The 14522-nt window shown below is 40.7% G+C and overlaps 1 protein-coding gene across 1 annotated transcript in view; it reads left to right on the plus strand.

Annotated features, from left to right (window-relative positions):
* The first annotated feature begins 3642 nt into the window (after positions 1-3642).
* The window catches only part of LOC115169864 (chromodomain-helicase-DNA-binding protein 7), a 124033-nt gene continuing 113153 nt past the window's right edge, over positions 3643-14522 (plus strand). The window contains exon 1 of the mRNA XM_029725921.1: positions 3643-3989. The gene's annotated coding sequence lies outside the window, so the exon portion shown is untranslated. The remainder of the gene's footprint in view (positions 3990-14522) is intronic.

A 14522-nucleotide genomic window follows, 5' to 3' on the forward strand; every position in this document is an offset into this window, starting at 1 on the left:
GCTAAAAGGAGAAAAAACAGGGCTGTTTTAATTCTGTATTTATCACTCACATTCTGTGTGTGTGTATATATATATATATATATATATATATATATATATATATATATATATATATAGTAATCCTTTCTTGCTTTGGTGTATGTTGACCGAGCTAGAATTCTTTGAATTTCCTGGAAAAATCTTTACTGTATGAATAGAGCTTGAAACTGCAACAGTATTGCTAAAAAACCTACTTTGACACCATTTTAAGATTTGACTTTGTTTGTCCTGCCATCTGCCTTCCCCCTCCCCTCGCTATCTCTCTGTGCCCTAGATCTGCTATGACTGTGTATAGAAACTTTGGCTCAATATTCTGCATCTTATCTATTTTAATGCCAAAATGTTGTGTTTACCTGTGTTCAATAACCACAAACCCCAGAATTTGATCACCTCTACTCTGGAAAGGGATCTCAGCTGTTTGCCTTAACGAAAAGATTGGGACAGCAGAAAAACAATAGAACAACATAATCAGGTTGCGAAGGAATCATTCCAGTAACTACATATGCATAGTTTTATACATGCACAGTACATACACAGCACTTTTTTTTTTTTTTTTTACATTCAAACACGCATTGCATACATTCAGACATGCATACTCTAAATCACTGGTTCTCAATCCTGGTCCTGGGGACCCAAAGGGGTGCACTTTTTATTTTTTTACTACACGCCTGATGATGAGTTGATCATTTGACTCAGGTGTGTAGTGCTATGGCAAAAACAAAACTGTACACTCCTTCGGATCACCAGGACCAGGATTGAGAACCACTGCTCTAAATGTGTGTATGTATACACATATATTAAGAAAGTACATGCATTCCTAAATGCATAGATGTGTACCTACATGCGCACACACGATTGTCTATTTATACATACAATATCTGCATGCATACGTAGATGCATACATATTTTCTCTTCAGGAGTTTGTTTTCCAAGCAGCTCGCTGTGGAGCATCAGTGCAGAGCAGCGTTGTCCTGTAGGTGTGTGAGTGGCTGTGTAAAGCCTTGCTTTCTTTGGCAGTGCGTTCTGTTAGTAGATATAATGGTGACCATCGCGCCTGTTGTAGGAGCGGCGCGGGAAAAGCCGAACCTGGAGTGTCTGTGACCCCCCCCCCCCCCCCGACGTTTGCTGTGTTGGTTTTTCTTAAAAATAAAAAATGCTATCACAAATAATACAAAATTATAAACTGAAATATAAATTTATCTGGAAGAAATGTGCAATGCTTAAACTTACATTTTGTAATTTCCTTTTTAGAGTTGATGTTTTGCATTTTGCATCTCCCTATAGTACTTTTCTGAGTGTCTGTGTTGGTATATGAATGAAACAATTATATATGGATCCATACTGTATTGTATCTCTTGATTTATCCAATGATAAAGTGAAGCATGTGTGTCCTTAGCGCTGCCTGGAATTTGGGAATTCCTGTAAGATCATGCAGCAGCATCGTAACCCAAAGGGGTGCACGTTTTGGTTTTTCCTCATAGCACACTACACAGCTGATTCAAATAATCAAGCTTTGATAATATGAATCAGCTGTGTAGTTTCAGGGCAAAAAAACTAAAAGTGTACCCCTTGGGGTCCCCAGGACTGAGTTTGGGAAACGCTTTCATACAGGCTTGGTTCTCAAATGATCACTGCACCCTATCCATGTATTTATCATAGTCCAAAATGTGTACCCCTACACAGAGCAGTGTTCTAGAATATTGGACTGTTGGCTTTCATACTTTCTGAATATTTCAGCACGGCTCAAGCAATTTCTCCAACTGTCAACACATTCAAATGAATAGAGGATGCACGCTGGAGCCGAGTTGGTTGGGAATTGTGGGGGAGGCGCACGTTTGGGCTTTGCATCCTCAGATGGTACAGCGCTGCGTAGCTACTGTATGTCTGTGGACTATGATTTATGCATTAAAATATTAACACTAAGGTTAAAGGGGCATATGCACCCAGTACCAATTCAACTGGCTTTATAACACACTTTGCTCTGTTACATGCGTTTCAGGTAGGCCTTGATACTCTATCAGGTGATATTCAATCGAAAGTGTGATTTAATTTCTAGGTCTCCTATGTTGTTATGAAATAATTCCACATAACTTACTGGAAATGCACCTTATTTCACATTATTTGTGTGCTTTAGACTATTATAAAATAAAAGCTTGCTCTGGCCCTGGTTTCCCAAAAGCATTCCAAGGCTAAGTTCATCCTTAGAACCATATGATCCTATAGTTCAAACAATCAATTTATTCTTAATATGCTTTTGGGAAACTGGCCCAGTGCGCAAGGTTTGTCAAATAGGCCTACAGCAAATCAAAAATCAATGTTGGGTGGGGATGCATTGCAGTCATATATAGTTCAGCAGGTATAGTCTTTACTCATCATCCCCATTACATCCCTTAACATTAGGATGTAACCTGAAATTGTTTTTTGTTGGTAGTCACGCACAGCAACAGCTTATGATGTTATAGGTGAGATCACATGATCAAATCCTTACAATTCTCATGACCTACTTTTGAAAGCAGTAAAGAAACGAAATGTGAAAACGGAAAAGCTTGTGTTGAACAGATTAGTGAACCCTCTGAAACGTTAGTAGTATGCCTGCTGCATGAATTGTATTAACTGTTTCAAAAATGTAAGTTTGATTTTAGTGAATGCAATTCAAGTAGTGTGACCTTCACTATAGCCTTCGCTCATACAAATTAAATCCACAAACGCAAAGGACATTTATTTTTTTAAAGACATGCTTTATTAAATTATGTTCTGAAAACTGCAAAATGTATAAGTGATCCATTGGAATATTTACAAGCATATATTCATCACCACATAAACATGTAAACACTAAAATATATACAGTCGATTTGAGAGGACATTTATTTGGGCATACAGAAAGTGGATGCCTGCGCCTTTAAATACAGTACTCCTGTGGGACAGGTTGTTATGCTAAGCAAATGAATGACCACGCAAGGGACTTGCGGGTTACTTTCCTGATGATTCCTCTGTAGTATTCATCAAGGATGAGACCTTCACACAAGTGTGAAATACATATTTCTTCATTTTGATATATTTCTCTCTAAAATGGTTGCACATGTTTAGCTTTTAACTTCGCAAAATTCAAGGACTTGAACTACTCTGAAATCCACTATGTCTCAGGTTGGCCCTGTGCGTGCCCAAGGGACCAGGTAGAATAGCAAGTATTATGTCAATTTGAATCGTGAACGTGCATGATGTTCATCTCTTATAATCATAATTATTAATCTGCAGTTCACATGGAATTATTATGAATCTTATTATCGGGGACGAACTGATGCTCCAAACAACAAATAAAACCATCCCCTCATTTCAGTTGATACAGTTACATTTCAATTGGGAACATGTTTTGAACTAGTTTTGAACCTGTATGAGCTTTTAGAATACCATATCATTTGAGGTTTTAACAGAAAACTAAGCTTTTATTTATAGACGTCATCCCATGCTAAGTTCCAGTTTATAATATGAGAATCAATTGGAGCAATTTTAAAGCAATTTGATGTCCACACTATATGTATGAATAACTTCCATAACCCTACGCCGAAATAAGAAATTAAAAGGTGCAGCTTTAATCGCATCTACTATGTTACAAGAACTGAAAAATAAAGCGCACATTCGTCACAGCCCAGCAGGGTCATTCACGCGCACGCATGTTGATCCATTGGAGCCATGAACGCGCCCCCTGCCCGTAGAAGGTGAGAGTATCTGGAAGACACGAGTACGCGACTGCCGGGATCGATCGGATTAAACTCGAATTGAGTGAAATTAACACAAAGGAGAAAAACCAAGTCGGTGAAGACGGGGTACCGACACGCCGAACATTATAAAATAACTTGAATTACGTCATTTATTAACGGACCAGAAAGGATTGTACTGGAGATACTAACGGGAGTTAATTTGAGAAACCCTGAATTGACCGAGCTTGTTGGGTAAGCGAGCAATGATTTTTTTGAATGGTTGAATTCCGTAGTCGCTCTATATCCCATTTGTTCACATGGTGAATTAGTTGTGTGTTACTCTTACCTGTAAGTAACCCATGTAATGTTATAGAACGACTTTTCCCACTTACAATCGACTTTTAATCTACCATGCAAGTTTGTTTGGAAGCTGACTTTTAGTCTATTTAGCAAATTACTGTAAACACAGTTTATTCTGGAAAGTAAATGAGAAGGGGATACAATAATTTCCAACAAGTTATTGCAGGTCCGTAAACTACCATGCTGAAACGCTAACTACAGTTAGCAAGTTTAACTCGCCTTCCGCTCTACTGAGTCCCAATAGTTGTGTTCCCTAGGTGAAGAATAGTATCTAGCCAACACGATGAGATCTCGATAAGCAGACAAATGTGAGCAACTTGTTTGAATTTAGAAACATTTTGAATTGTTTTTTAAAATGTATAATGCAATAGGCAAGGGTGAGTTCGTTAGCTTGGGTTAGCTAGCTAATTGTGTGTTCAGCTAGTGAGACACGAGGTGGCTCAAATGTAGAGGTGAGTCGGTGGTCGAGCTGAATTATTTAATACTGTAGGTTGCTAGCGCAAGGGATATTCCCTGAATGCACACTAGCTATGAAAACTACTTTAAAAAAATACGGCATACCACACAGCTGGATTTTGATACATAGTCCAGACAGAAGTCCAATTTGCATTTCTTAAATTGAGTGAATTCACATGATATTTAACTTGCTGATGACGGGATAAAAAAGTAGCCTGTCTAGTGTTATTGGACGATGAATATGGACAGAGGGTAGCTTGAGGCCAGACGGTCATCCCTGTTTAGCCAATGTTTTTTTTCCCTTATATCTATATATAATTGTTAAAGTACATAGAGTATATTCAGTTTATATGGTTCGGGATTATTTTATTTTAGAAGGGAATAACTAGGTGAGCTCTGCGTTTCCGTCAACTGTGCGTAATGATAGCCTAATTAGCTTGCTGCTAGCTAGTTGGAGGTGGCCCCATTGTTTAGTGGAGAAGTTTAGCCTGTAGCCAACATTCGAGCACTGTATCATCGCCCTCATTGTCTTGCTGCTAGCCCAAAGGCTAATCATGTGGACTACACTGATGGCGGTTGTTGCTCGTCGAAAAAAAACCTGCACAAACATTTTCCTGTGGTGCCACTTTGATCAACAGCAAGCGATCCGGTTGCAGTTTGTTTAGTGCGTTTCCGCATTTTAACGTTTAAGGGAGCTTGTTTATCATAAAACATTGGATCTGGGTGAACTTGGATGAACCGACAGTAACAAGTGAAGTTATTCTATGTATTTTCGATTAAAAAGCACCTGCCGCTGTATAGATCCTGGCTGAATTTCTAAGTGCGAGATGACCATTATTTTCCCGAACGCGTCGGTCTTTCTCTCTCCATTATTTTGTAATCAGTCAACCAGCAACTACAGACGTGACTACTTTTAACCTTTCATAACAGAACGAAAACAGTGCACATAGAAAAAACACACTTTTATTGAACGACCAAGCTAGCTACTTGTTCACTGATAATGGAGCATCCCATGAAATACTACCCCACCTTCTGCGAAGTCTCTAACCTAAGATGGCAGCTTCTAAAGTCAGTTGGGTCACTCAGCTAACAGATAAGAGGTCCCGGGTATGTCGGGCGGAACAGATGTCTTTAACTTGTGGCTTCCACCATAGCCTGCCCTTTCTTGTGACTGTTGAGGTACTTTATTCGACTGGCTTATATAGCTGCGTTAACTTAATGAAGTGGTGGGGTTCTCTTGAACAAACGTTTTTAGCAATGGTACCAGTGTTCAGCTTTCGTTGATGCTCTACTGCTAAACAGTTTTTGCAAAAATATATATTTATCAGACAAAAAAAATCCAAGGCCCTGACCGTGGCATTTCTGAATCCACGTAGCACAAGTTTAGGAAAATTGCATACAGTGCTTTGGGAGTGATCTCTACCTAATATTTGTATGATATTGTGCCAGTTCATCCATCTTTAGACTGGAGAGAAACCTGTGGTTCGGCAAGATGCATGCGAGATCAGATTTGAAGCTCTGGTGTCAGTATTTAAAACAAAAAAGAAACATGACTCAAAACCCAGTCTTAGATCTTAGCCCCATATGTCCTGTGTGGCTCAGTTGTTGGAGCATAGGATTCTGGGTTCGATTCCCACAGGGGACCAGTATGAAAATGTATGCACTCCAGATAAGAGCGTCTGCTAAATTACTAAAATGTAAAAATAGATGCAACTACAGGATCCTAACCTAACAAGCATACACTGTCGATCCCTAGGGGCCATGCTCAAGAAACTAAACTTAAAATGCAAAGATGGAGAGTTGAGGGGAAACCAATACGAAACAGATGCATTGTTTTCCTCTTGACAGAGTGAACACTAGGGGCCCTTGTAAACAGTGCCATATTGTTTTTTTTCTGTGAAAATGAGCTTTGTTTAGCAGCCCCTCCTCCCCATTTCTATGGTGAAGAGCAGTGGATCCAAAACCTTTTTATAGTCCCGTACCCCTTCAAACATTCAACCTCCAGCTGCGTACCCCCTCAAGCACCAGGGTCAGAGCACTCTCAAATGTGTTTTGCCATTGTAAGCCTGCCACACACACTATACATTTATTAAACATAAGAATGAGTGAGTTTTTGTCACAACCTGACTCGTGGGAAGTGACGATGAGCTCTTATAGGACCAGGGCACAAATAATAGTCAATTTTGCTCATTATTTAAGCATCTTACATAAAACCTTATTTGTTCATCAAAAATTGTGAATAACTCACCACAGGTTAATGAGAAGGGTGTGCTTGAAAGGATGCACATAACTCTGCAATGTCGGGTTGTATTGGAGAGGGAGTCTGTCTTAAATAATTTTCCACACAGTCTGTGCCTGTATTTAGTTTTCATGCAAGTGAAGGCTGAGAATCCACTTTCACATAGGTACATGGTTGCAAAGGGCATCAGTGTCTTAACAGCACGATTTGCCAAGGCAGGATACTCTGAGCGCAGCCCAATCCAGAAATCTTGGCAGTGGCTTCTGATTAAATTAAATTCTCACAGAACCACTTGTTGCAATTTCGATGATCTCTTGTTCAGATATCGGTAAGTGGACTGGAGGCAGGGCATGAAAGGGATAATGAATCCAGTTGTTTGTGTCATCTGTTTCGGGGAAGTACCTGTGTAATTGCGCCTCCAGCTCACTCAGGTGCTTTGCTATATCACATTTGACATTGTCCGCAAGCTTGAGTTCATTTGCACACAAATCATACAATGATGGAAAGACCTGTGAGTAACTCGTCATCATGCAAGCGGTCACACAAGTGAAAATTATGGTCAGTAATGAGAACTTTAAGCTCGTCTCCCAATTCAAAAAAACGTGTCAATACTTTGCCCCTTGATAACAGCGCACTTCTGTATGTTGAAAAAGCACAATGCAGAAAATACACGAGTTCATGGGCCTTGCTTTAACAAAGTTAACCATTTTCACTGTAGTGTCCAAAACGTCTTTCAAGTTGAAAGGCATTCTCTTGACAGCAAGAGCCTCTCGGTGGATGCTGCAGTGTACCCAAGTGGCATCGGGAGCAACTGATGCTCGCGCGTTACCACTCCACTATGTCTCCCTGTGATGGCTTTTGCACCATCAGTACAGATACCAACACTTCTTGACCACCAAAGTCCATTTGATGTCACAAAGCTATCCAGTACTTAAAAAAATCGTCTCATGTTGTTCTGGTTTGCAGAAGAGTATGTCTTCCTTAATTGACCTCCCATAAATGTAACGTACATATACCAGGAGCTGTGCCAGGCCCGCCACATCTGTTGACTCATCCCAGCTGTAACGCATAGAATTCACTGGCTTGTATGCAAAGCAGTAATTGTTTCAAAACATCTGCTGCCTACGTCACTGATGAGTTGTGAAACAGTGTTTGATGAAGGCATTGTCTTTTTTCTTTTTTTTTGCCTTTTCCCCCAGCATTGTCCCAGACATATCCGCGGCAGCAGGAAGAATTAAGTCCTCCACAATAGTATGGGGCTTGCCTGTCCTAGCCACTCAGTAGCTCACCATATAAGACGCTTCCAGCCCCTTCTTATTAATGGTATCTGTTGCTTTTATACATGTCTTACTACTCGAAAGTCATCTTTATTCTCGCTCAAACTCCTCAAAGGTTGCTGGATCAAATCCCCGAGCTGACAAGGTAAAACATCTGTCGTTCTGCCCCTGAACAAGGGAGTTAACCCACTGTTCCCCGAAAGGCTGTCATTGTAAATAAGAATTTGTTCTTAACTGACTTGCCTAGTTAAATAAAAAGTTTGACCTTGTGTTTTGCTGAACATTAGATGGTTTAATTTTATTTTCCGTCAACAGATAAGAGGCCCTGGGTATGTCGGGAATTATATATATATATATATATATATAATTATTTATTTTTATCACATTTTTATTTGTCGTAACCCAGTTTGGGAATACCCGCTAGAGCAATGCATGCTGGTAAGCTTCCACAGCATCTTTACTCCTACTGGTTTCAGTTTCACATTCAAACTACTACTGACTTAATCAGGACTTAAATGGTTCTATAAAGACAGTTTTATGTTGATCAGAAGCACCGTTTGAAGAGGCGTCCAGCTGACACACTCCTCAGAATAGTTCTCAATTGAAAGGGGTCAATACTGATATTTTGACAGATTATTGGGGAAATAGCAACCTTTTCATATATAAGCAAATGTGGAAAGGTAAAGGTACTTCTCTTCCATATATCCACTAAATCAGCCTGATTGTTTACAAAGCAGTTTGACACAAATATCTAATGTGGTTTTATTCAGATTTTAAACCAGGGTTTATTGTGTTACGATAGGCTAATGCGTTTAAGGAACAAGCCACTTCTTTCTCCCACCCCTCTCTGCCTTGCTGTCATTGCCTAACACCTGGAACAGCAGTCCGGATCCTGTCTCAGCAGCCTCATCTGTCAGAGGTACACTCAATCTCAACTGAGTCCTTGTATGAATGCTGTGTGGATCATCAGATCTGACCACTTATTATCGCTGCCATTTTGTTTAGTTATGTGGCGGTTGTTGCTCCCGTCAGTGGAAAAAGCTCTGCATGGTTCTGTCATCATGTCCCTCTCCCCCAGGCCTCCCTTTGCTCCTCTCCTCTCCGGGGTTAGCAGGAGGGCTGTGCTGGCCTCTTGTGCCTGTAAAACAAGCAACCCCCCTCTTAGGCCATCTGTCTACCTCTAGTAGTGGTGAAGAAGCAGCATCTCAAATCTATCTGAAGTGAAGCCTAGCTTGTGTCACAGTTCCTTTCTTCTAAACAGAACGTGTTTAAAGATTGGCCACAGTTGATTAGATTGTATTATTCACTCTGCTCACCTTTGTATGGCTCCTGCGAGGCAGTTTTTGTCATCTGTATTTCTAGATGCCCCATTTTCATCCAGTAGCCTCATCTAGTTATGGCAGAACTAGAGGGTATTTCCCTCTGTCCATTCATTAGTTGGCTTTTTCTCTGTCCTCATCCTCTTATTCAAACCATGGCACAGTCACAGCTGAGATTCAGTATAGTGCTTAAGTGTTAGTGTCTGAAGGATAATTCATCTGAAGATAGCCTAGAGGAGATTTAAAGACATTAGTCAGGGTAGCATCTCACTAGATTAGTGTAAAGTAGGTCCTTCCTCTGCATTGAGTGTATATTATCATACTATCATTTCAAATCAGTGTACAGAACATTAGAGGAACTTTCTACAATTGAGTTTGCCCCCCGCCGTCAGAACAGCCTCTTCGTCAGGGCATGGACCCCACAAGGTGTTGAAAGCGTTCCACAGGGATGTTGACACACTATCCATGTAGACTCCAATGCTTACCATAGTTGTGTCAAGTTGGCTGGATGTCATTTGGGTGGTGGACCATTCTTGAAACACACAGGAAACTGTTGAGTGTGAAAAACCCAGCAGCGCTGCAGTTCTTGACACTCAAACCGGTGCGCCTGGCACCTCTACCATACCCTGTTCAAAGGCACTTAAATCTTGTCCATTCACCCTTTGAATGGCACACATACACAATCCATGTCTCAAGGCTTAAAAATACTTGAACCTGTCTTCTCCCCTTCATCTATACTGATTGAAGTGGATTTAACAAGTGACATCAGTAAGGGATCATAGCTTTCACCTGGTCAGTCTGTCATGGGAAGAGCTGGTGCTCCTAATGTACACTCAGTGTAGGTGAAAGCAATACAGCAAAAGACAACAAGGGCTCGCGTTGACCTGTCCAGGGCTGTCAGTACAGCAGTAGAAAAGGAGACACCATTCATGACTTGAGTCCTACAGCAGGAGTGGGATGAAGTTGCCCCTACACTGATCTAAGGCCAGTTTTGTGTTCTGTTAGACGGACCTCAGGAAGTACAGTCAGAAATCATTTGCCCTGAGGGAGCGTGTCATAAAACCAATAGGTTAAAGGCGTCCGCATGTTTCCAATCTGAAAAAGTTTGGAAGAGTTTGTATAAATTAATTACAGTATTTTGTGATGTTTTGGACTTCGGCTGTTCGGGGGCACATTTTTCTCTAAATGCAAGCTGTTCGGAGCCGAAGTCTATGCCCCTTCGTTGGTGATTGGGCAACAGTAGGGATGCTTCAATCATCTCATTCAACGAGAAATACCTTGTTTTCATGCACATTTTTTAATTGAGAAATACAGTAGTTAGACTAAGATCTCCTCTGCAAAAATGTTAATTAATGATTTTAGTTTAATTTTAACTTTTGTGGGGAGCGTATACTGGCTACGGCATCTCAATATGAACAAACAAGCACACTTGTTCGGCTAGGCGCCAGCCAAACTGAAGCGAGCTGACGTCTTAACCTCGCCTGGAGGCTTCAGCCTTTAACTGTGCATGGGTAGCCCCTGCACCACCTCCCACCCAGTCGCACTCACAGCCACTGACTGAATACTTTTCAGCATGGTTGGGTTGGTGGTCTCTCTGGAAAATTATTTAGCTCTCTGGGAGGCCCGGGAATCCTGTAATTGATTCTTCATAATGGAAGGATAGAGGTTTTAACTGTTCTCCATGGAAACTGTTAAACTTATAGTAAGACCAACTTTCAACATGGTATTTGTGGTGCCAATTGAATTGCTCAGTAGTCTGTTTTAAAGCAGAGACTAGTAGAATTCAGTTCTACTGCATCTTAGTCTATGCTGCTCTGACATTGTTCATCCATATATTGATATATTCTTAATTCCATCCCTTTGCTTAGATTTGTGTGCATTTTTGGGAAATTGTTAGATATTACTGTTAGATATTACTGCACTGATGGAGCTAGAAACACAAGCATTTCGCTACACCCGCAATAACATCTGCTAAACATGTGACCAATAAAATGTGATTTGTTTAGTCATCTCAACATTAAAAAGAATGTGCAGGAGCAAACTTGGGATACATTTTTAGTATGACCTAGCCCGTTTTTTTAATTTTTATTTGTTAGATGCGTATAACCTGTAAATGCACTCTAAGCACATAATTCTAGATGATTTGCAAACAAGACTCTTCCAGGAAAAATGGCACATGCAAACTACAGTACAGTTTGGGGGATTGTTTCAGACCGAATTTATGGAACAACAAATTCATGAATTGAGCCATTCATACAAACATTCCCTCTGCCATGGACTCCAGGCAGGAAAAGATGAAACCTTCCAAAGCTCAACTTCTCTCCTCACGTCTTTCCTCTTAACTTCGTCTCTCTCGCTCTTCCCCTGTCCCTCTGTCATTTTTTTCTGCTGAGCCAGACATCCCTGACAGGAAGTTAAAGCCCCCCCCCCTTTATTCCCACACTCCAGTGTCAAGGCCACATGCATGGCTGCTGCCCCCAGGCCTGCTACGGGCCATCCCAAAAGACCCATGGGTGAGTGGTTAGGGGGGGAGCTGCAGCAGGTCCCGCTGCCGGTGGGCAGCCAGTCAGACGAGGGGTGCCAAAGAGGAAGGCAAGGTGCTGCCATTCCCTGGGAGTCAAGTTCTGCTGAATATATTACTGACGACCTTTTGTATTCCCCAGAATACTCCTCCCATCTGCCCCACTCTTGACCAGGGAAAGGCCTCGGAGTTGGACAGTGATTTTTTTCGGGAGATATTAAGCCCACGTTTAAAGCGGAGAGCAGATTGCATAAACAGAACTCCTTCCTGTTTTACCCCTCAGTGCTGTAGACAAGTGAAAGTCCATTAACCTCTTAAATGTAATGGCAAAATGTAGATTTCTGCCTAAATAGACATACCCAAAAGTAACGGCTATTCATGTACATGATTCTGACAATGAAAAATTTGATATATTTGGAAAGTAAATCAAGGCGATTATGAGGAAATGATCAGAAGACAGGAGTTGTATAGTTTAGAATACACAAGATCAAGCACACACAAACAATTATTTTTATTTTGAAAGTCATCTTTCATTGAAAAGCTATAAGTGAATATTGATGACTAGACCTGGAAACACATCAGATGGCTTCTACAACATGTGAACAATATCAGAGAAAAATGAGATTGATAGACCTAACAACTAGAAAAGGAATTGATAGACCTAACAACTAGAAAAGGGATTGATAGACCTAACAACTAGAAAAGGGCAGATGTTTTAGTAAGTGGTGTCAGGTGTGGTCACGGGGACGTGTCCAAGTCTCCCGAAACCTCTCCAAAGTGGCTTATGTCTGTAAATTAGATCATTCCAGTGCTATCAAATATTTACATTCCCTAAATGCTATTTGTTCAGTATAGAAACACTATCTCTACCATACCAACCTCTCAAACATTGTGGGGGTGTCGGGACATCAACCTTTCCAAAGCGCCTGAATGTTTAGCCTAGGCATATCCAATTTAGGCTAGGCATATCCATATCCAATTAGCCTAGGCATATCCAACAAAAACAATAACAATAGAAATGCAACAGATGTATGTCTGTCTTACCAAACACACACTTGGTTACACGTGTCCTTCGCAAAAAAAGTGCAAAATAGAAATAAGCTGATCTGTTTACAAATGGCATTTGTGTTAGTTTTACATCCCAGGTGTAGATTAGCTTTCACTTTCACCATAGCTTGTGCCTGTCGTGATTTAGAGGTCGACCGATTAATCGGAATGGCCAATTTTAATTAGGGCCGATTTCAAGTTTTCATAACAATCGGTAATCAGTATTTTTGTCCGCCGATTTTAATAAGTGTTATTATTTTTTCTTCAAAAAATGTACACCTTTTATTTAACTAGGCAAGTCAGTTAAGAACACATTCTTATTTTCAATGATGGCCTAGGAACGGTGGGTTAACTGCCTTGTTCAGGGGAAGAATGACAGATTTTTACCTTGTCAGCTTGGGGATTCAATCTTGCAACCTTACGGATAACTAGTCCAACGCTCTAACCACCTGCTTTACATTGCACTCCACGAGGAGCCTGCCTGTTATGCGAATGCAGTAAGAAGCCGAGGTAAGTTGCTAGCTAGCATTAAACTTATCTTATAAAAAAACAATCAATCATAATCACTAGTTAACTACACATGGTTCATGATATTACTAGTTTATCTAGCCTGTCCTGCGTTGCATATAATCGATGCAGTGAGCATTTGCGAAAAAGGACTGTCGTTGCTCCAACGTGTACCTAACCATAAACATCAATGTCTTTCTTAAAATCAATACACAAGTATATATTTTTAAACCTGCCTATTTAGCTAAAAGAAATCCAGGTTAGCAGGCAATATTAACCAGGTGAAATTGTGTCCTCTTGCGTTCATTGCACGCAGAGTCAGGGTATATGCAACAGTATGGGCCGCCTGGCTCGTTGCGAACTGATTTTACGTAATTATGACATAACATTGAAGGTTGTGCAATGTAACAGGAATATTTAGACTTAGGGATGCCACCCGTTAGATAAAATACGGAACGGTTCCGTATTTCACTGAAATATACGTTTTGTTTTCGAGATGATAGTTTCTGGATTCGACCATATTAATGACCTAAGGCTCGTATTTCTGTGTTATTATTTTATAATTAAGTCTATGATTTGATAGAGCAGTCTGACTGAGCGATGGTAGGCACCAGCAGGCTCGTAAGCATTCATTCAAACAGCACTTTTGTGCGTTTTGCCAGCAGCTCTTTGCTATGCTTCAAGCATTGCGCTGTTTGACTTCAAGCCTATCAACTCCCAAGATTAGGCTGGTGTAACCGATGTGAAATGGCTGGCTAGTTAGTGGGGTGCGCGCTAATAGCGTTTCAAACGTCACTCGCTCCGAGACTTGGAGTAGTTGTTCCCCTTGCTCTACATGGGTAACGCTGCTTCGAGGGTGTCTGTTGTCGATGTGTTCCTGGTTCGAGCCCAGGTAGGAGCGAGGAGAGGGACGGAAGCTATACTGTTACACTGGCAATACTAAAGTGCCTATAAGAACATCCAATAGTCAAAGGTATATGAAATACAAATCGTATAGAGAGAAATAGTCCTATAATAACTACAACCTAAAACTTCTTACCAGGGAATATTGAAGACTCA

Source organism: Salmo trutta, chromosome 31 (assembly GCF_901001165.1).
Source record: "Salmo trutta chromosome 31, fSalTru1.1, whole genome shotgun sequence".
Lineage (NCBI taxonomy): Eukaryota > Metazoa > Chordata > Actinopteri > Salmoniformes > Salmonidae > Salmo > Salmo trutta.